The sequence below is a fragment of the Solanum dulcamara genome, chromosome 1 (assembly GCF_947179165.1).
Source record: "Solanum dulcamara chromosome 1, daSolDulc1.2, whole genome shotgun sequence".
In the NCBI taxonomy this organism is placed as follows: domain Eukaryota; kingdom Viridiplantae; phylum Streptophyta; class Magnoliopsida; order Solanales; family Solanaceae; genus Solanum; species Solanum dulcamara.
In genome coordinates this window covers 37,525,187-37,546,163 of record NC_077237.1, presented here as the reverse complement: position 1 = coordinate 37,546,163, position 20,977 = coordinate 37,525,187, and the positions used below count along the sequence as shown (strand labels likewise).

Here is a 20,977-nt window from a genome sequence, read left to right as displayed (position 1 = left end):
GTTGGGACATAGGAGAAGCCCTATCTCACCAAAATAATGTAAAACTGCAATATGAAATAAAAGACATCATAAGATGGTTGTATCCTCGAAGCATGATGACTCACCAACCAAAACTACGCCGATAAGATCCAAGTACTAACAATAGGTGTGATATGGCGCGTCGTGACCTATATTATTAAATAATATAGGCAAAACAAGTATATGGTTAGTACTATACGATTTACTGAGTATGGAGAATGTGCAATCCATCACATGAAGCATAATAATGCAATGAACAAGTTAAAACATGATATTATCATTAAAAAATCATTAGAAATATGAAACATAGTAAATGCAATATTTGTAATAAAATCATAATAGAAACATAATATAGAGAGATAAACCATTAAGCGACATAAACCATGTGAGCTATAACATGGAGTCCAGAGTCATACCTCCCACACTGAAAATAGATTGTCCTACTTGCCAAGGTAAGGACCATAAACATGGACAATTGTGGATCTACTAGATAGAGTCAATTAAGACTAAGTCCTCTAGGGAACATAGTTATGGGAAAGGGGGATTGCTATAGGAGACTCGTCTTCTACTAACAGGAGAGCCTTCATCTAAATATCCGCTCGGTGCTAGGTAAATTCTGAAAGGAATATCATAATTATAGCATAATCTTTTAAAATTGTAATAAACTTAGGAGATTAAATTTAGCATAAATACTTTAAAATTATAAGAATACCTCCTTCAATAAATCATGATATCATAGGAAGTTCATAGATATACTTGTCTAAGCATCAAAAATTATGATAAGGTTTTTCTTAGAAAATCTTGGAAATCCAAAATTATAAGAATACTTCCCTTTTGAAGAAACCTTTGTTTTCATAAGAGACATACTGATAATTTGTTTAAAACATCCTTCCAATCATAGTTTCATAAATTCATGATGGATGCATAATTCTCAAATATAGGTAATAATCATAAAATAGACATAATGCATATGTTCATTAGAAATTCATCAAAAATATGTAATCAAGATCGAATCATGCATAATAAGATCAATAAAAGTGAAATAGACCATAATTGATTCAACCCAATGCAAGATCATCAAAGGCCTAGGGTTTTGAAAGAAATCATAAAGAGAAATTGAAGTTTTCTTTGGATTCCTCTAGGACTCCATGTAACAGATGAAATTTTCACATACCTTTATCATCCTTAGATAATAGAATTTAAAAGGATACTTGAGTTCTTGAAACCCTAGCTTGGTGGACAAGAAGGCCTTGGGAGAGAAATCTTTGTAAGACTTAGAGAATTTTTAGTGGATGAAAGGGAATGGGGGAATTTTGAAAGGTTTGGATAGTTATAGATCTGAAGAAATATTCTAAAATGACCTAGTTTAGACATTAAAAAAATAGGAATTGACAAAAATAGCCTTGAAATAAATGCCAATGGGACTCTATGAGCCTTACCTAGGATCCGTAGGTCCCTATACGGGTCATCCAAATGCTTCATGGAAAATAGTGCACAAAATCAAGTTTCAGAAGTTCCTCTATGAACCACTCCTATGGGCGGTAGATGCTCCTACAATCCGTAAACCTCTTCGTCTTAAATGACCTTAAAACCCAACCTTCGGAATTTCTCCCTACGAGCCACCATGCAACCCAGAGGCAATCCTACAGGCAAAGAGCCACTCTTCCTGTTAAACTTTGAAAAACCTCCTCTGAATCTCAGTCTACGAACCATCCTATGGACCATAGATGCCATCTATAGACCTATTATACCCCGTACTTTGGTACCTTAGAAAGCATTCTTAAGTTCTTGAAAGGCTCTTAAGTTTCTTGGAAGGATCGTAAGCCTCTTAAATTTCTTAAGGTGTCCTAAAGTTTCTTAAAGCTTTTTAAATATTCTTAAGACTTCTTAAGAACTATTAATCTTCTTAAGAGTTATCATGTGAGCCAGATAATCTATAACTCTATCAAACAACTCTAAAGAAAGGAGAATGTGATACCCATAGTAGAGAAGATTAGAAATAGAGTTAGAAGAATCTGAAAGAAGTTGGAGACCAAACAATGAGTCGTAGGACTCGACTTATTTACGTAAGCTTCCTACTTGGAAATATTACATACTTAAGCTACTGGAGCACATACCAAGCATACATAGCAAGGATTATATAGGTTCATAAAAGAAGACGAGATTATGAACCCATGAGGGGGGAAAGAAAGTGCCCTGTGGCATCATGTGAGAGTACCATATGGTAGCAACTGGGAGAGACATGTGGCCCACATTCCATGTGGCATCCCTTGATTGGAGGACGAGATGTGTTGGCCCAATGAGGGCTTGACACATGTCACTACTTAGGGCTTTACATGTGTCACCACTTAGGGGTTGACACGTGTCACCCCCAAAAGTGGCATATATATATATATATATATGTTTGATGAATTTAATTCATCCTTATCCTTTAAGCTTCATCTTTATCAACAAAAACATTCAAGAAAAGAAGAGAAGAGGAAACTTGAAGCTAGAGAGAGAGCTACGGTTTTGGGGAAAAAAGGTGAGTTCTTTGATTTCGCTCTATGAATTAATTATCTAGGGTGTAACAAGATGTTATGAAGGTGTTAGTAATGAAAATTTATGGTTTGGAGCATCCCAAAATGTTAGAAAATAGCCACGAAATTTTAGGCGTGCTAAAGGAACTTCCAAGGCAAGTTTCGACAAGTTTGACGAGTTTCAGGAAAGGTAAGGGATTACCTTTGAAATTGGAGTTTATGATATTTATATGAGGTATATTAAATGTATTAAATAAGGTTGGAAGTGGAAAAATTGTACAAGGATGCTTAACGTTAGAAATAAACTAAATTGAAGTGGTTATAGCTAAATCGAAGTCGAGTAGTGGGTTGTCGTTGTGGTTCTACGGGTGCATCTGGTTGGGTTGCGTGTTTTAGGGATTTAAAGTGTTTTAAAAAGGGTGTGGGTTCTTCAGGTTGAATCCACACGACTCTCCGTTTGGTATGGTTAAAGATTTTATAAAATAAAGATTAAAAAACTCTATTTTCATATCTTAGTTTGGAGCTAGTTGTTTGGAGCTTGTATTGTGTAAGGTTGAAGTGATTTACTTGTAAATATTCTTCTGGATGTTTTTGGTGGTATGGTTGTTGATATTTTGGCCTAGTTGAAATCTCGAGGATATTGAAGTTATAGGGGAGATGCTGCCCAATTTTCGGTAGATTTGGAACTAGTAACAAACTAGTCGAGGGTAATGGATAAGGAAATAACTCCTATGAGTAGTTGGGTGTAGAGTTCGAAATTGAAAAGTGAAAGTTCATTAACCTTAGTATTACTTTCATGTTAAATAGGTTCAAGAGACAATGAGGCGAACATGTAAGAGTTATCAGTATGAGGTATGTGAAGCTTACCCTTTGTTTTCTTTTGGCATGTCTTAGCCTTAAGTGATTGATATACGAAAGGTAAGTATGACTCATAAGTCTTATTCACTTCTCGATGGTAGAATTCCTATGATAGTTGAGTTATTGCCTCTCAAGGCTTCTATATAATGGAGTAGTAAGTATGTGAAGTGATCTTCTTTCTCTTGGCATGTTTTTGCATAAGTACGCAGAGCTACCCTTCTTTCCTCTTGATATGTCTTTTACATAAGTGTGGTTCTATGATGGTAAGGTAATGCAATAATAAGGTTATGATATCGAGCCCGTGATTGGCCGGGTACGATATATGTAAATAATGACTTCTTAAGGAAAAGTAGAGACTAGGTAAAGCTTATTCTTTCTCTTCCTTTGGCATGTCCTAATTGTAAGTAAAATATGATACGAGCTCTAGGTAACTCCACTTTTAAGTCCTAAATGTAATTTGTATCTCTTATTCACTTTTGAATGTCAAACTCTTGTAGTAAGTTGAACTACTTTCCTTGAACTCCACAGGTTGAGAAGTACTGGATGCATAAGCTCCTAGTCCTAAGGACTATATGACGATGGGTATCCCTAATTCTATGAATTATTAGTTTTACTTTAGTACATGTCTAGGGTCCCCGAAATCCTAAGTGATATAGGCCTCAATGGCATTTAGAAGACACTCGAGATGGCTACACTATTATTCTAGTCTTTGGATGATAGCTTAATCGTCTTACATTGTCGAGTCTCTGATAATGATTTAGATTGTATATGGTTACTCACTAATTGATTCATGTATACTATAATACATCTGACATCGAGTCCCATAAACGTCCAATTATGGTATATGATGATTATTACATCGAGTCCCATAAAGAGACGGGTACGGTATATGATGAATATGACAACGAGTCCCATAAAGGGCCAGGTATGGTATATTATGATATGATGACACCGAGTCTCATAAAGGATCAGGTATAGTATATGATGATATGATGACACTGAGTCCCATACAGGGCCAGATACGGTATATGATGATACATGGATCGGTGAACGTTACTCGGCATTACTATATGATACGTGGATCGGGCTGAACCTTCCTCAGTATTACTATATGATATATGGATCAGACCAAATATTCCTCAGCATTATTATACAATGTATGGATTGGGTCCTACGTTGCTCGGCATGTACTATATACATAGATTGGGCTATACGTTCCACAATGCTAATAATATGTACGTGCTTATGATGACAGAATAATATAGATGGTACACTAAGTCCCCTAACGGGCCGGGCAAAGTACATGATGGTAATATGTATGACTTTTTATTATACGATGCAAGTACGGTAAATGGTTAAATGTTATACTTGCCCCCTGCATCCCTACGCCAACTGTAATTTCCTTATGATGTCTATGCTTTACATACTCAGTACATATGTCATACTGACTCCCCTTTCTTTGAGGGGCTGCGTCCATGCCCGCACGTACAGAAACACACTTTGGGGATCTGTCAGTGAAGGAGTTATAATTAAGCACTCTCGAAAGCTTCTCCCATAGAGAAAATGATGAGAGACAACAAGAAAGAGGACCTTAGTCTGAATAGGCAAGGCTTCCTACGAGCTGGACTTACCAGCGAATTTAGAAGTGGTACATCCATCCTTCCGTGTATTAATGCTTTGCAAGTATATTGGTAATCCAACCCGGGTATATCTCGTAGAGGGTATCCAGGTCACAGAGGAGTTATCCTATGAGAAGCAACCTATCTCCATCCTGGGTTGTCAAAGTAGAAGATTATGAACTAAGGACATAGCTTTTGTCAAGGTATTGTGGTGAAATAAAAATTGTGTAGAGATGACCTGGGATGCAGAGGAGGAAATAAAACACGAGTATCCATACCTACTCCTTATGCTACAAGTAATCCCAACCTTTGGTACTCTGATAGTGATAGCTTGATTAAAGTATATGTTATTGCAATGGAACAGAGAAACTCTCCATATAGTCTGTATAAGATCTTGAGGAAGGTTTTGGTTCACATTCGATGGTGAATGTTCGAAAAGGGGGAAGAATATTACACCCCATACTTTTGTACCTTGGAACGCGTTCTTAAGTCTCTTAAAAGGCTCTTAAGTTTGTTGGAAGGATCGTAAGCCTCTTAAGTTTCTTAAGGTTTCCTAAAGTTTCTTAAAGATTCTTAAAGCTTCTTAAGACTTCTTAAGAACTATTAAGCTTCTTAAGAGTGTTCATGTGAGCTCGATAATCTATAATTCTATCAAACAACTCTAAGGAAAGGAGAATGTGATACCCAGTAGAGAAGATTGGAAATAGAGTTAGAAGAATCCGAAAGAAGTTGGAGACCAAACATTGAGTCATAGGACTCGACTTATTTACGTAAGCTTCCAACTTGGAACTCTTACATACTTAATCTACTGGAGTACATACCAAGCTTACATAGCAATAATTATATAGGTTCGTAAAAGAAGATGAGATTACAAACCCACGAGGGGGAGAAGTGCCATGTGGCAGCATGGGAGAGTGCCACATGGCAGCAGCTGGGAGTGCCACAGGAAAAATATAGAGCAAAGGGGGTGGGACCCACATGCCATGTGGCATCCCATGATTGGTGGACGGAATGTGTTAGCCCAATGAGGGCTTGACACGTGTCACCACTTAGGTCTTGACACGTGTCACCACTTAGGTCTTGACATGTATCACCACTTAGGGCTTGACATGTGTCACCCCCCTAAGGTGGCCTCTATATATATATGTTTGATGACTTTAATTTATCCTTATTCCTTAAGCTCCATCTTTATCAAAAAAAAGATTCAAGAAAACAAGAGAAGAGGAAACTTGAAGCTAGAGAGAGAGATCTACGGTTTTGGGGAAAAAAAGGTAAGTTCTTCGATTTCGCTTCGTGAATTAATTATCTAGGGTATAACACGATGTTATGAAGGTGTTAGTAATGAAAATTTAGGGTTTGTATCAGCCCAAAATGTTATAAAACAGCCACAAAATGTTAGGCGCGCTAAAGGAACTTCCGAGGCAAGTTTCGACGAGTTTGACGAGTTTTGGGAAGGGTAAGGGATTACCTTTGAAATTGGAGTTTATGATATTTATATGAGGTATATTAAATGTATTAAATAAAGTTGGAACTGGAAAAATTTCACAAGGATGCTTGACGTTAGAAACAAACTAAATTGAAGTGGTTATAGCTAAATCGAAGTCGAGTAGTGGGTTATCATTGTGGTGCTGCGGGTGCATCTGTTTGGGTTGCGTGTTGCAAGGATTTAAAGTGTCTTAAAAAGGGTTTTGGGGCTTCTGGTTGAATCCACATGACTCTCCATTTGGTATGGTTAAAGAGTTTGCGAAATAATGATTAAAAAACTCTAGTTTCGTATCGTAGTTTGGAGCTAGTTGTTTGGAGCTTGTATTGTGTAAGGTTGAAGTGATTTAATTGTAAATATGCTGCTGGTTGTTTTTGGTGGTATGATTTTTGATATTTTGGCCGAGTTGAAATCTCGGGGATGTTGAAGTTATAGGGGAGATGCTGCCCGATTTTTGGTAGATTTGGAACTAGTAACAAACTAGTCGAGGGTAATGGATTAGGAAATAACTCCTATGAGTACTTGGGTGTAGAGTTCGAAATTGGAAAGTGAAAGGTCATTAACCTTAGTATTACTTTCATGTTAAATAGGTTCAAGAGACGACGAGACGAACGTGTAAGAGTAATCCGTAAGAGGTATGTGAAGCTTACCCTTTGTTTTCTTTTGGCATGTCTTAGACTTAAGTGATTGATATACGAAATATGGGGATAATTCCCTTCATACAAATCCAAGTATGACTCATAATTCTTATTCACTTATCGATGGTAGAATTCCTATAATAGTTGAGTTATTGCCTCTCAAGGCTTCTATATGATGGAGAGTAATAAGTATATGAAGTTATCTTCTTTCTCTTGGCATGTTTTGGCATAAGTACACAGAGCTACCCTTCTTTCCTCTTGATATGACTTTGACATAAGTGTAGTGCTATGATGGTAAGGTAATGCAATAATAAGGTTATGATACCGATCCCATGATGGGCCGAGTACGATGTATGTAAATGATAACTCCTTGAGGTAAAGTAAAGACTAGGTAAAGCTTATTCTTTCTCTTCCTTTGGAATGTCCTAATTGTAAGTAAAATATGATACGGGCTCTGGGGTAACTTAACATTTAAGTCCTAAATGTAATTTGTATCTCTTATTCACTTCCGAATGTCAAACTTTTGTAGTTAGTTGAACTACTTTCCTTGAACTCCATAGGTTAAGAAGTACTGGATGCATAAGCTCCTAGTCCTAAGGACTATGCGACGACGGGTATCCTTAATTCTATGAACTGTTAGTATTACTTTAGTAAATGTCTAGGGTCCCCGAGATCCTAAGTGATATAGGCCTCAATGTCATTTAGAAGGCACTCGAGATGGCTACACTACTATTCTGGTCTTCGCACGATAGCTTAATCTTCTTACATTGTCGAGTATCTGATAATGATTTAGATTGTATATGGTTACTCACTACTTGATTCGTGTATACTATAATACATCTGACACCGAGTCCCATAAAGCCCCGGTATGGTATATGTTGATTATTACACCGAGTCTGATAAAGGTCAAGCTACGGTATATGATGATTATGACAACGAGTCCCATAAAGAGCCGGGTACGGTATATGAATATATGATGAAACCGAGTCCCATAAAGGGCTGGGTACGGTATATGATGATATGATGACACCGAGTCCCATAAAGGGTCAGGTACGGTATATGATATGTGGATTACAAAAAACGTTCCTCGATATTAATATATGATATGTGGATCAGGCTGAACATTCCTCGGCATTACTATATGATATGTGGATCAGACCGAACATTCCTCGGTATTATTATACGATATGTGGATCAGGTCGTACGTTCCTCGGCATATACTTACTATATATATGGATCGGGTTGTACGTTCCACAATGCTAATAATATGTATGTATTTATGATGACAGAATGATGTAGATGGTACTCGGAGTCCCCTAATGGGCCGGGCACAGTACGTGATGGTAATATGTATGACTTTCTTTTATACAATGCGAGTACGGTAAATGGTTAAATATTATACTTGCCCTTGCATCCCTACGCCAACTGTAATCTCCTTATGATGTCTATGCTTTACATACTCAGTACATATGTCGTACTGACTCCCTTTTCTTCGGGGGGCTGCGTTCATGCTTGCAGGTACAGATACACACTCTGGGGATCTGTCAGCGTAGGAGTTCCACTCAGCAGTTCAGAAGCGCTCCATTATGTCGGAGCCTAGTTTTGATATTACCCTTCGATATATATATTTATTTATTCACGGGTACGGCGGGGGCCTTGTACTGCCTTATTTTACTATTCTTACTCTTAGAGGTCTGTGGACATGTATGTGGGTTGTATATGGGTTGTATGTGCATGTATGTACATTGGTACCTATGATAAGCCTCGATGGTTTATATTCTATCCTGCCTGTTGATGTGTTATAACTTAAACAGTGGACAGATTTACTTACAAATAGTAAGGATATACGCGAGGTCCCAGTTCGGACACCCGTCATGGCCTACGGGGTTGGGTCGTGATAGGACCATCCTTCGGGCCTATAGAAAATGTTCTAAAACTTATATTTTTTTCCACCTTCAAGATGTCAACCTTTGACTCTCTATAGACCATAAGAACTTATACGGTCCATAGATGGGTCTGTCTCATTTGGCACCAGTAGATTTTCTACAACATTTATTTTTAAAATGAACTTTCCAACTTCTGAGGTGTTACAATATCTCCCTCTTGGGAACATTTTGCGCTCAAATGGGACTCTATCTAGAATGAATAAAGTATGGAAAGAGATCTACCAACCTAACATGATTGAAATACACATCAAAATATATATAACCAAGGAGTAATCAACCTCAATCTTAAACTTGACTTTAAAATTGATTTCATGGACATGCAACAAAGACGCATGTATACGAAAGAGTAAACATGAGGAACTAATAACTCAAATTAAAACTTAAGTGGAGAGAATAAGATGTGGATAACATGACATCATGTTGGCTTCATCTTCCCATGTAGCACCCACAATAACTGATTCCTCAAAGCACTTTAATGGAAGAACCTTTTTTGTTTCTTAACTTCCGAACTTAATGATTAATAATCTCAATTGGAACCTCTTTATAGGAGAGACTTTCTTTCACCAACACTTTCCAAGGACACAATTGAAATTGGATCACCAATACACTTCTTCAACAAAGAGACATGAAACATTGGATGCACCGATGCCAATTTCGAAGGTAAATCCAACTCATAAGTCACTTTACCAAATGCCTCAAAATATGATGTGGGGCTACATAATTGGGACTAAGCCTCCCTTTCTCACAAAAATGCACCACAGCCTGCATTGGTGAGATTTTCATGTAAATCCAATCATTAACTTCAAATTCAAGCTTTCTTGTTTTTACATCCAAATAGGATTTTTATTGGCTTGGGGTAGTCCTCAACCTCTTTCTAATGAGTCTAACATATTCCATAGCTTCATGAATAGATTCAAGCCCTATTAAAGTGACCTCGCTAAGTTCAAACCACACAATAGGATATCTACACCTCCTACCATAGAGATTCTCAAACAGAGCCATCTGAATACTCGAATTATTTCTATTATTATTGGCGAAATCAATCAAAGGCAAATGGTCATCCAAATTTCCATTGAAGTCAATCACACAAGATATCAACATGTCTTGTAAAGTCCAAATAGTCTACTCTGCTTGACCATTGGTCTGAGGGTGGAAAGTTGCATTAAGCTTAACTTGAGAATCGAGACCCTTCTAATATGATCTCAAAAATTGAGAAGTAAACTAACTACCTCTGTCTGAAATGATAGACAATGGAACACCATGCACATGATGTTGACAATGAGTATGAGGTAATCCTGTAATAAAGTCCATATTCAAATCTTCCTACTTCAAAGTAGGAATCTCAATATCTTAAGCCACACCTCCCTGTTTTTTATTCTCAACCTTCACTTGTAGGCAATTCTGACACTTAGCAAAAAAAATTACAATATCCTTATTCATACCATTACACCAATAGACATCCATCAAATCACGATACATCTTGTGGATCTTAGGTGAATATAATACTTAGAACAATTTTGATCAAATTGTTTTCCTCAAACCATCAACATTCGAAACACATAAGCGATCTTGGTAACGAAGCACACCATATCCCCGGGGAGAAAGCCTCAATGGCTTTTTTTGAAACCAATTTCTTCAACTCAATCAAAGTAGGATCACTATCTTGTTTTGCCTTTACATTAGACAAAGGAGACGATTCTGAGCCATTTTGCACAATAGCACCTCCCTCCATCGAATCAATCAAACGAACGTCCAAATGAGCTAGTCTATGCACATCACAAAAAAATACCTTATTCTCATCCTCAATATAGGCAATTCTATTTATGGACAATCTACTAAGTGCATCGACACCACATTTTCCATACCGAGATGGTAAAGAACACTAATTTCATAATCCTTTAACAATTCAAGCCACCATTTTTGGTGAAGATTCAAGTCCTTTTGCTAAATATTATAAGCTCATATAATCGGCGAACACATCCACATAAACACCATAGAGATAGTTTGTCCATATTCTCAAAGCAAACACCACCGCCTCTAACTCCAAATCGTGAGTTGAGTAATTCTTTTTATGAACCTTAAGTTTTCTAGAATCATAGGCTATCACTTTACCATTTTTCATCAAAACACAATCAATACCAATCCTCAAGCGATCAAAATACATAAAAAAAACAATCAGATCCTTTTGGTAAAGTCAAAACTGGGGAATAAGTAAGTCGGCCTTTCAACTCTTGCAAACTCTTCTAACAATCTTTGAACCATTGACATTACACTTTCTTTTGAGTCATTGTTGTCAAAGGCATAGCAATAGAGGAAAATCCTTCCACAAATCGTCTATAGTAGTTGGATAAACCAAAGAAACTTTGAATATTTGAGAAATAAAGAGATCTAGGCCAATTCTTTCATAGGATCAACTCTAATACCATCACCAAAAACAATATGGCCAAATAACTCAACCGACCTCAACAAAAACTAACATTTGTCAAAACTTAGCAAATAATTGACGATACTTGAGAAATTGTAAGACAATCATCAAATGATCGACATGCTCATCCTCACTCTGAGTGTAGATCTACCATCAATGAACACAATGAAAAAATTTCCAAATATTGTTTAAATTATAGATGAAAATATCATCAATGAACACAATAAAAAATATATCCAAATATTTCTTCAACACCCTATTTATCAAATCCATAAAAGCTGCAGGAGCATTCATTAGTCCAAAGAACATAACTAAAAATTCATAGTAACCATATCAAGTTCTAAAATCCATGTGTGGGATATCATATTCTCTCACTTTAGGCTGATGATAACCCGATCAAAGATCAATCTTTGAAAAGTAGCTAACAGCTTGACATTTATCGAACAGGTCATCTATCCTTGGGATGTGATACTAATTCTTAATTATGACCTTTTTCAACTGACGATAATCAATATACATGCAGAGAAAACCATTTTTCTTATGAATAAAGAAAACTAGAGAACCCCATAGAGAGATACTCGGTCTTATGAAACCCTTATCTAAAAGGTCCTTTAACTGTTCTTTCAACTCCTTAAGTTTTGTTAGAGTCATTCCATAAGGATAAGTAGAGATAGGCTGGTTAACAGGATGAAGGTGAATACCAAATTTAATTTCCCTTTTGGGAGGAATACCAGGAAGATCATTGAGAAATACTTTGAGAAACTCATTTACAACAATAATGACTCCAGAGTACGGGTTTTAGAACTCGTATCCCTAACCCATATTAGATGATAGATAAAACCTTTAAAGATCATCTTTTGAGTTGTGAGGAATAAGATAAACAAACCCTTAAAGGTTGATTTGCTACCTTTCCACTCTTTGACTAGTTCACTCAGAAATTGAAGCTTAACCACTCGGGTTATAAAATCAACAAAAGCATAATAAGAATTAAGCCAATCCATACTAAGAATAATATCAAAGTCAGTCATATCTAACTATACAACATCGATTGAGGTGATTTTATAAAAAACTAAAGCTGGGCAATCTCTACAAACCTGTTTAGCTGAGAAAGAATCATCGATAAGAGTAAAGAGTGAGAAAAGTTATAATAAGATTTTGAGACTGACATCTAACTTCATAGCAAGATAAGGAGCTACAAAGGAAAGATTCTCTCTCGGCTGTGACAAAACATAAACATAAAATTGAAAGACTTCTAACATACTAGTGACCACATTCGGAGAATCCTCGTAATCCTTTTAAGTCTAAATAGCATAAAACTTGTTCTGATGCTGACCACCACTAAAAAAGTTGATTGATTTTGTTGATGACTTTCGCTACCCTTCCTAGCAATCCAAGGGAAATCTCTCACCATAATACCAGTCTTGCCACAACTATAACATACATCGCAACCAGCTAAGCAATCTCCTTGATAATTTTTCCCACACTTCCTACATGCGAGGACATCTGACCACTAAAAGCTCCTCTTTGAGGTTTAGCATTAGACACCCTATTTTTGTAGGAATTCATAATCAGAGCACTAGATAATGTAAGGCCAGAGTAATTCTTTTAAAATAGAAAAGACCACCATTTTTGGACCTCGAATGTGATAAGCCACTATAATCTATCTGAGCTCTCTTGGTCTTCCTAGCCCTCTCTTTAAGATTATATTCCTTAATTTGTTCTTCATGAGTCACTAACCTCAAGATATATATCTCCTTGATCAATATTTCGGTTCTACACTTATTGACCACCATATTTGAAACACTAGACCCAAACTTTCTCATAAAAGTTGTAGAGTCGACAAACATAGCTGGAGCATACTTGGACAATTGAGTGAACTTCAAAGCATATTCCCTAACACTCATGTTTCCTTGCTTTGAATTTGTGAATTCTTTCACTTTAGCCTCCTTCAACTAAAGGGGAAAGAAATGATGTAGAAAATCACCCTTAAACTTATCCCAATCCAAATGGCCTACATCTATAGCTCTCTCGTCTTTCTATTGGTTGAACCAAACTTGAGAACCTCTTTTGAATTGATAAGCGTATGAATCCTCCTTATCCACCGGAGTCACACCCATGATGTCCATGATCCTTTGGATTCCTTCAATGAATTCTGGTGGAACTTCATCCACCTTAGAACCACGCAATTTTGGGAAATTCATTCTTGTGAAGTTGCAAACCCTTGTCATTGTTGTACCCACATTTGAGTTCATGGGAGACACAATCTCATGCTTAGCTTATGCAGCCATTGCTTAGGCAAAAGTTTTAAAAGAAGCGCTAAACTTGACATAAGATACTTGCTCAGCCAAATGATCAATCGGATCTTGAGGTGCTTGTTACTCCTCATCTTAATTGGCATTCCTTCTCAATGGATATCTTCGTGGAGACATGATTATGAAATAGATAGAGCATGAGTTAGAAGGAAAACTTATAAAATTAAACTCTATCGCATGACTTAAGAGAAATAAAGTTTCTTAAATGTCTCATAGATTACTATTCGTAGATGTGGAGTGCTTCACACTCATGAACAAGACTCTACTCAATGTGGCTTTGTTAGATACACTAGGACACATGAACCTTATGCTTTGATATAAAATTTGTCATTACCCAAGCAACACCTAAGATGTGACATGTCAAATAGGATCCTGAAAGACCCTAAACAATCCTCATAGATGTGACATGTCAAATAAGTCTTAAAAGCAATCTTATGGTAGCAACTTAACATAAGAATAATCTAAGAATAACACTTGAAAATGTGGAATGACCATACTAAGACTAACATAGCCTCTAACTATTATATATGGGACATAAGACAAGCCCTAGCTCAAAAAAATAATCTAAAACTGAAAGATATGAAATAAAAGACATCATAAGACGGTTATGCCCTTGAAGCATGAGGACTCATCAAGAAAATCTATGCTGATAGGATCCAAGCACTAAATAATAGCGTGAGAGAGAGTGTCATAACTTATATTATTAAACAATATAAGCAAAATAAGTATGCGTTCAGTACTATAGGATATAGTGAGTATGGAAAATGTGCAATGAACAAGCTAAAACATGATATTATCATTTAAAACATCATTAGTAACATAAAATACAGTCAATGCAATATTTGTAAAAATAATTATAATGGAAACATAACATAGTGTCACGACCTAAGCTAGGCCCTAGGCATGACACCAAAATTGGAATCTTGAAGGACTCCAACCAATCCTCTTAGCATATCATGTATGAGCATAGATAAGGTAAATAAAATAATAAGACTTGAACATAGAAAAATAATAAAGTCTCAACAAGAATAGTCTCAATAAAAGAGAATAAGGTTCAAACTCCAAATGGAAAAGCAACATAAAGTCTATGACATCCAACATGCCTCTACTAGCCTAGATGGGGGCATAAAATAAGATCCTAGCTCACCCAATATATACGATGAAAAATTTATAATAATCAATGAAGATATAAAGTCTTATGTTCGAATCATGAGGACTCACCAACTATATAGAAGTAAAGCTCAACTTTAGCCATGAGTGGGATGTGTGTGATGCTTGTCAGATCCTACATTATGATATAATGTAGGAAAAAAGTATGTGTTAGTATATGGAATTCACTAAGTATGTGAGAAGCATGCATGAAAAAAGATAATCGGACATAAATAATATGAACATGGGATACATGACCAATATCTTAAAATATAAATAAAACTTGAAAACCTTTGAGTAATATCATAATCGTGTGGTCAATGCATCATAAACATCATAAGGACTTATTTAATATCATATACCTTTGTGTGGAATAGGACCTTCAACTAATATATAAGACCACGTGAGCTATAACATGTAATTATTATACTCTCACACCGAAAAGGGGGAGGCTACTTTGCCAAGGTAGACTCAGTGAAAAACTTCTTTAACATTGAGCTATCTGTGAATCCACAAGCTAGGCCATATTGGCAAAACTACATGGAAACATATTTAGGGACTAAAGGTTGCTACTATGATTCCCTTAACAAACTACTTGAGCTTTCGAACCAAACTCCATCTCAAAGTCTTCTTGGTGCTTAGTCATTATCCCAATAAAAAGAAATAAAATTATAGTCATTGACATCATTAGAAAAGACAATAATAAATATCAATCCCACATTGTAAAATAATCAAAACAGTAGCTCAATCATCATTTTTAACATGAGTGTGTGAGAAAAACCCATCACAACTTTTATACCTTGCTTGAGGCATCATTGGAATCATAGTTCATCATCATTCATTACTTTTCATGAGTCATTCATAATATTTAATAATTATTCAAAAAACATTCATTGAAATCCTTTATAATCCATGATCATAAATACTTAATAACATACTTGAAAATAGCATATGGCATGGGCCTATGAAAATCAACTTGAAATCATACAATGTAATGTAAATTGTGCATAATTAGATCAATAACAATGAAATATATCATAATTGAGAAGTCCCAATGCAATATCATAACAATTAGGGCTTTAGCAGAAAAGTTTATAAAGAGAATTTAAAGTAAAAGCCTAGGACTCTATGGATGAAAAGATCTATTCATGAATTTCCACACACCTTGATCACATTGAAGTCGTAAATGCAATGAATTTGATATATGACTTTAAATTCTCTTGAAATTTTATTGAGGAAGAAGAAAACTCATGAGAGATAACTTTAGAGAGAAGATTTTGTAATTTAGGTGATAGGGTACCAATGAGGGAGTTAGGAGTATTTAGGGTAGTTAATAGAATAGGATAAATACCTAAAATTCATCCAAATACATTTATTAGTCAATAGAAAAAGGACCAAAATACCCCTTAGAAATAACTGTGTGAACGGTCACCATGGCCCATGAATCTCACCACGGTCTATGGTGGCGCCGTGGTCCTGAGGCTTGAATTGGACCTGAAGGGGTTGTCTCCACGAGCTCCTTTATAGATCGTGAAGGGAACAACGGTCCATAGGGACACTCATGAAGGGTATCCCACTTGATTTTCTAAGGATCAGACTTCCACAGACCACTTCATTGTCCTTTATGAGGTTTACAAGTCGTGAAATCAAATGTGGGGTGGACTTGAAAAGTCCCTTAAGGGGGTCATGCCACAGGACAACACCATGATTTGTGGTGCTTCCAACAGTCCATCTATCCTCTGACGGACCTACACCATTACTTCCCCAACTTCTAGAGCTAGACCACAGGAGCTTTACACGGCTCGTGGTTCACTACACGGTCCATTAAGGGATTCATGAAGTCCACCTGGTGTCAAAAAGATGCAATTTCATGTGATTTCTTTATTAAAATCCAATTTCTAACTTTCACACTTTGGGGGTCTTAAAATATCTCCCTTTTGGAACATTCATCCTCTGATAGAACTCAAATTAGGATACGTGGATTCAAAAACAGACATAGCAGCACAACAAGAATGCAAATATATTATAAGATTCCTCAAAATACTCATAAGTGCCTTAAGAATGCCGAGCATTTGTTAGTCCAAAAGACATAACCAAAAATTTATAGTGACCATATTGAGTCCTGAAGGTTGTCTTCAAAATGTCATATTCTCTAACTCTGCACTGTAATAGCCTGATTTGAGGTCTATCTTTGAGAAGAAACTAACACCTTGAAGTTGATTGAAGAAGTCATCAATCCTTGGGACGAGATACTTATTCTTTATTATGACCTTGCTCAACTTATGATAAACTTTGAAAAAATCTTTCTTCACAAATTACCCCAACCTATAACCTCGCTGCACCTTCATCACCGTCAATGGTCATGTTCGCTAGCGACCAACCCCCTTCAAGGATTAGCCTGCCTACCACCCACCTATTACCCATCAATAGCACTAGTACTCTCAATTATGCAAGAGTCGTGCACAACACCCTCCAACACCAATCAGATGAGACCACGGAGATAAAACCTATTACATTGTTTCATGGAAAACCAATGATAACTTGGACCACTAAGGAGTTTGAGAAACTGATAGTAAGGCAAAACCTAGTATAAGGTTGTAGTGAAATTTTCATATGGGCGACCAAACCTTAATGAACTAAGGAAGGCAATACCAATTCAATTAAAGATCAAAGGACTATGTAACACTGGTTTTCTAGAAGACAGATACATATTAATCAGACTATCACTCTTGGAAGACTATGCAACTTTAATGCCCATAGCCTAGGAACTACGAGTGGAAAATAGATATTATCCTTTACGATTTCTGAAATGGCACCCTTGGTTTAACTAAGAGGAGGAAAAAATAATTGCAATTGCTTGGATATCATTTCCAGGGATACAACAAATCTATTTGACAAAGAGTCTCGATTCTCTTTGGCTAATGAAGTTGAAAAATCATTAGTGATTGACAAAACCCAAAAAAATCAAATAAGACCTACTTGTGCACGGGTAAAGGTGGAAGTCGATCTACTTAAAAATCTTTCTAAGAGAATTCAGATCAACTGTGTAGATGAAAAAATAGGAATAGTGAGATCTAAATGGGAAAAAATTCAGTATGATTATTTTCCAAAGTATTGTACGCATTGTAGTCTACAGGACATTATTTACAAGGATGTTGAATTTTATATCCAGAACACAGACCAAAGAAAAAAGAAAGCAATGAAAATACAGATAATATAGACAAAGCCAAGAAAGAGGGAGTAAAAAGAAATAACCTACAAATGATCAAGAGGTGATTGGAGTCTACAAGAATAGGAGGCTAATCTATCAAAATTGGAATGTAGTCCAGAATAAGAATAATAAAAACAAACAATTGGAACCTAATCAGGAGAAACAAGAAAAACAACAAGAACATAACAAGGATGAACAACAGAAATAGAAGAGAAGAGAAATCAAATCTATTAATACTTCTAACAAGTTTGAGACATTAGTGGATTTGATTGAAGATAAGTCTGAAAATAAAGAGAAGAAGACATGTGATGTATCAGCCCATAAATCTAACAAAAAGGAGACATACAAGCCATGGGTAGAAGCTTCTTTTGGGAAAATTAAGAAAAAACTGTTGCAGCAGATAAGATACAAGTAGAAGAGGCGACAAAGGTTATTGGCAGCAAAAAGAAATTACACCCAATACAACAATGTCCATTCAGATTCTCAACAACCAAGAATCACAAGGAATACAACAAAAAGACAACATAATAGAGAACACAGGCACTTCATCAAATATAGAACCTTAAGATAGAGTCAACAACACTCAGGATAATGACATACAACTAGCCAGCACAGGAAAGTAATGAGAGATACATATAGCCAAAACACCACCAAACATTAACCAATTATCACTAGACAATCATATACCTGAACTTTAGTGGAAATAGGAACATCATTAATAGAAGAAATAACACAACTCAATCAAGACACAACAAATAATAATGAAAGAGATATAAAGATGAAAAAAGATATAGTAATAGAGAAACTAGAAGCTCATGAAAACAAAGCAGATATTGGAGATGATAATGTCATAACCCAAAAATAAAAATCATGACAGCACACATCCTAAAACCCAACCTGATGTGTAAGCCTAAAAATAAAACTCATACGAGACTCCTAAAGGGAAAATCATGTCATGATTTAAGTGAAAAGAAAAACAATGAAGAAAATATCCCAAAACCTGGTGTCATAAGTATAAAGAGCATCTAATACAAGATTTGAATCTGAAGATACAACATAAGTCTCTGAATGATACAAAAGATTGAAAAATAAAGACAGACTAGTGACGATCCGAATTCTGGGACCTCACCACTAATCTAAGAATACACAATCCGCTAGAATATTAACTGCCATATGAGGTACCCCGACTAGTATCTGCATCAAAAAGGGACACAGAAGTAGGGGTGAGTACAATTCACATGTACTCAGTAGGTATTAGCTGACTGAGTATAACGAATTAATCAAACCTATGAAATAAACTAAGGAACGCTTCCACCTGCATACAGAAAAGTCTCACTTCGGCATCGGTGCCGCCAGTTTATATATATATTGGTGCGAGTAAAGTAAACCCATAATAACAGCTCATAATCATAATTAATCAGATAATTCAAGCAGCACAGATATCAATGCAATGCAATGCAATATGATGATGCAATGATGTGGTGGTACGGTGGAATCAAGACTATCACACAGCCTGTTGTATACACCTGCCGAGCTGTGCTACCAAGCAGGACCCATGGGGGACTCACAGACCATATACCTCAATTACAATATCTCATTATCCTTGCCACCTCCTCGTGGTCAAAGGATCACAATGCATCCACTACCCTGCCGGAAAACTGCCTCGGTCAGGGACTCAAGATACAAAGGTTAGGATCATAATGCATCCACTACCCTGCCGGAAAACTGGCTCGATCAGGGACTCAAGATACAAAGGTTGGGATCACAATGCATCCACTACCCTGCCGGAAAACTGCCTCGGTCAAGGACTCAAGATACAAAGGTTTAAAGGTGTTTCATTTTTTTTCTCAAAAAGAATTTCCATATTTCTCAACTTTCCATGTTTCATGATATGATGAATGAGGATGAATGCATTAAAACACATATGTATGGAAGTAATAATCAACTCACATGTGGTATAAGGTTCAAAGTTCTCAAAACTTAACCTACACATGATATTCACCCTCAATAAATAGTAACAGGAAGAACACACTTTCATTTAAATATTCACCCCTTTCTCAACAATATTTCAATACTCAAGTATTCTCAAAACCCCCAACTCAATCTCTCAGACGGCATTACAAGTCAAATAATATACTCAAGCCTCTCTCTTAGGAAAATCACAATTCACATGCTCTCAAAGCAAATAAGATAACAAATAAGGCCCCCACACGGGCTATGTAATACAAATAAACCCTGTCACGATAACGCATTAATAAATAATCCTCCACACGGGCATCATAATATATATAACATTCTCAACTCATACTACAACCCCATCCCAAAGTCTATAATATATGAATGACTAATTACCACATCTCAATCTCAAAGAAAGATAGCCAAACCTACCTCAATTGCCGAAACCGCACCCGAATACCTCCACCGGACAAGCAAATCTCGAATTCAGCGCCCGAAATGACAATCCACTATCAACAATGAAACATACACATCACAAGGAGTCCAATGACACCCATATTGATAGGTTTCAAAATCGGGGGTAAAATTATCCAAAAAAAAAAATTATTTTTGAAAAGGGTCAAATCTAGAATTTTATTTGAAAATTATATTCTACACATCGAGTAGGATTCGTGGCTGAAAATCCCATTAAAATCGAGCAAGAATCGAGTTCCAAATCATGAAAATACAATTTTTCTAAAAATCACCACAATTTCATTACGAAAATGGCAAAAGACAGCAACTTTGAATAGCGATTTATCTGAAATGAAGCTTCTACAGCTAAAACTGATCACACCACAACGA

At 36.2% G+C, this 20,977-nt stretch overlaps 1 long non-coding RNA gene across 1 annotated transcript; it reads right to left on the bottom strand.

The window, feature by feature from the left end:
* Window positions 1–46: 46 nt before the first annotated feature.
* Window positions 47–20,807, bottom strand: LOC129887803 (uncharacterized). Its single transcript, XR_008766499.1, has 3 exons — window positions 20,567–20,807; window positions 15,040–15,103; window positions 47–167 (listed from the first exon to the last, which is right to left on the bottom strand). It is a non-coding gene; the product is annotated as an uncharacterized LOC129887803 (long non-coding RNA).
* Between the last annotated feature and the right edge of the window lie 170 nt (window positions 20,808–20,977).